The 2,500-nt window shown below is 48.3% G+C and overlaps 6 non-coding genes and 2 pseudogenes across 6 annotated transcripts; all 8 read left to right on the top strand.

The window, feature by feature from the left end:
- The window catches only part of LOC128465977 (uncharacterized), a 109-nt pseudogene extending 97 nt beyond the window's left edge, over positions 1 to 12 (top strand).
- Positions 13 to 284: 272 nt separating this feature from the next.
- LOC128466376 (uncharacterized) lies at positions 285 to 393 on the top strand (annotated as a pseudogene).
- A 212-nt stretch (positions 394 to 605) lies between these two features.
- Positions 606 to 724, top strand: LOC128462744 (5S ribosomal RNA). Its single transcript, XR_008342677.1, has one exon. It is a non-coding gene; the product is annotated as a 5S ribosomal RNA (ribosomal RNA).
- Positions 725 to 963: 239 nt separating this feature from the next.
- LOC128463544 (5S ribosomal RNA) lies at positions 964 to 1,082 on the top strand. Its single transcript, XR_008343434.1, has one exon. It is a non-coding gene; the product is annotated as a 5S ribosomal RNA (ribosomal RNA).
- A 200-nt stretch (positions 1,083 to 1,282) lies between these two features.
- LOC128462449 (5S ribosomal RNA) lies at positions 1,283 to 1,401 on the top strand. The gene has a single exon (XR_008342398.1). It is a non-coding gene; the product is annotated as a 5S ribosomal RNA (ribosomal RNA).
- Positions 1,402 to 1,643: 242 nt separating this feature from the next.
- Positions 1,644 to 1,762, top strand: LOC128464835 (5S ribosomal RNA). The gene has a single exon (XR_008344646.1). It is a non-coding gene; the product is annotated as a 5S ribosomal RNA (ribosomal RNA).
- Positions 1,763 to 1,965: 203 nt separating this feature from the next.
- Positions 1,966 to 2,084, top strand: LOC128464782 (5S ribosomal RNA). Its single transcript, XR_008344597.1, has one exon. It is a non-coding gene; the product is annotated as a 5S ribosomal RNA (ribosomal RNA).
- Positions 2,085 to 2,296: 212 nt separating this feature from the next.
- Positions 2,297 to 2,415, top strand: LOC128466648 (5S ribosomal RNA). The gene has a single exon (XR_008345447.1). It is a non-coding gene; the product is annotated as a 5S ribosomal RNA (ribosomal RNA).
- The last annotated feature ends 85 nt before the right edge of the window (positions 2,416 to 2,500 follow it).

Raw genomic sequence — 2,500 nt, 5'->3', positions numbered from 1 at the left:
GTGTTGTAGGCTTTTAATTTTTTCTCACAGTCCGGGGAGAGCTTTTTGCCATGTGTTTCTTGCTCATCATCAAAGCTTTAAACCCTTATTTGAACCTTCTCACCTTCTCTGCCCTGTCCCAGGGCTTATAATTCTTTCTGTCTGACGACAAGCAGCAGCAGCAGCAGCAGCAGCAGCAGCAGCAGCAACAGCAACAGCAGCAGCAGCAACAGCAACAGCAGCAGCAACAGCAACAGCAGCAGCAACAGCAACAGAATAAGAGAAGTAAAATAAAACACTTTCACACCTGCGGCCATACCACCCTGAAAGCGCCTGATCTCGGAAGCTATGCAGGGTTGGGCCTGGTTAGTACCTGGATGGGAGACCGCCTGGGAATACCAGGTGTTGTAGGCTTTTAATTTTTTCTCACAGTCCGGGGAGAGCTTTTTGCCATGTGTTTCTTGCTCATCATCAAAGCTTTAAACCCTTATTTGAACCTTCTCACCTTCTCTGTCCTGTCCCAGGGCTTATAATTATTTCTGTCTGATGACAAGCAGCAGAAGCAGCAGCAGCAGCAGCAGCAGCAACAGCAACAGAATAAGAGAAGTAAAATAAAACACTTTCACACCTGCGGCCATACCACCCTGAAAGCGCCTGATCTCGTCTGATCTCGGAAGCTAAGCAGGGTTGGGCCTGGTTAGTACCTGGATGGGAGACCGCCTGGGAATACCAGGTGTTGTAGGCTTTTAATTTTTTCTCACAGTCCGGGGAGAGCTTTTTGCCATGTGTTTCTTGCTCATCATCAAAGCTTTAAACCCTTATTTGAACCTTCTCACCTTCTCTGTCCTGTCCCAGGGCTTATAATTCTTTCTGTCTGACGACAAGCAGCAGCAGCAGCAGCAGCAGCAGCAGCAGCAGCAGCAGCAGCAGCAGCAGCAGCAGCAGCAGCAACAGAATAAGAGAAGTAAAATAAAACATTTTCACACCTGTGGCCATACCACCCTGAAAGCGCCCGATCTCGTCTGATCTCGGAAGCTAAGCAGGGTTGGGCCTGGTTAGTACGTGGATGGGAGACCGCCTGGGAATACCAGGTGTTGTAGGCTTTTAATTTTTTCTCACAGTCCGGGGAGAGCTTTTTGCCATGTGTTTCTTGCTCATCATCAAAGCTTTAAACCCTTATTTGAACCTTCTCACCTTCTCTGTCCTGTCCCAGGGCTTATAATTCTTTCTGTCTGACGATGACAAGCAGCAGCAGCAGCAGCAGCAGCAGCAGCATAAGAGAAGTAAAATAAAACGCTTTCACACCTGTGGCCATACCACCCTGAAAGCGCCTGATCTCGTCTGATCTCGGAAGCTAAGCAGGGTTGGGCCTGGTTAGTACCTGGATGGGAGACCGCCTGGGAATACCAGGTGTTGCAGGCTTTTAATTTTTTCTCACAGTCCGGGGAGAGCTTTTTGCCATGTGTTTCTTGCTCATCATCAAAGCTTTAAACCCTTATTTGAACCTTCTCACCTTCTCTGTCCTGTCCCAGGGCTTATAATTCTTTCTGTCTGACGACAAGCAGCAGCAGCAGCAGCAGCAGCAGCAGCAGCAGCAGCAGCAGCAGCAGCAGCAGCAGCAGCAGCAGCAACAGAATAAGAGAAGTAAAATAAAAAACTTTCACACCTGCGGCCATACCACCCTGAAAGCGCCTGATCACGTCTGATCTCGGAAGCTAAGCAGGGTTGTGCCTGGTTAGTACCTGGATGGGAGACCGCCTGGGAATACCAGGTGTTGTAGGCTTTTAATTTTTTCTCACAGTCCGGGGAGAGCTTTTTGCCATGTGTTTCTTGCTCATCATCAAAGCTTTAAACCCTTATTTGAACCTTCTCACCTTCTCTGTCCTGTCCCAGGGCTTATAATTCTTTCTGTCTGACGACAAGCAGCAGCAGCAGCAGCAGCAGCAGCAGCAACAGAATAAGAGAAGTAAAATAAAAAGCTTTCACACCTGCAGCCATACCACCCTGAAAGCGCCCGATCTCATCTGATCTCGGAAGCTAAGCAGAGTTGGGACTGGTTAGTACCTGGATGGGAGACCGCCTGGGAATACCAGGTGTTGTAGGCTTTTAATTTTTTATCACAGTCCGGGGAGAGCTTTTTGCCATGTGTTTCTTGCTCATCATCAAAGCTTTAAACCCTTATTTGAACCTTCTCACCTTCTCTGTCCTGTCCCAGGGCTTATAATTATTTCTGTCTGATGACAAGCAGCAGCAGCAGCAGCAGCAGCAGCAGCAGCAGCAGCAACAGAATAAGAGAAGTAAAATAAAACACTTTCACACCTGCGGCCATACCACCCTGAAAGCGCCCGATCTCGTCTGATCTCGGAAGCTAAGCAGGGTTGGGCCTGGTTAGTACCTGGATGGGAGACCGCCTGGGAATACCAGGTGTTGTAGGCTTTTAATTTTTTCTCACAGTCCGGGGAGAGCTTTTTGCCATGTGTTTCTTGCTCATCATCAAAGCTTTAAACCCTTATTTGAACCT

This window comes from Spea bombifrons, chromosome 9 (assembly GCF_027358695.1).
Source record: "Spea bombifrons isolate aSpeBom1 chromosome 9, aSpeBom1.2.pri, whole genome shotgun sequence".
Classification (NCBI taxonomy): domain Eukaryota; kingdom Metazoa; phylum Chordata; class Amphibia; order Anura; family Pelobatidae; genus Spea; species Spea bombifrons.
The sequence above is the reverse complement of the archived record's forward strand: the minus strand, read 5'-3'. Positions and strand labels throughout refer to the sequence as shown.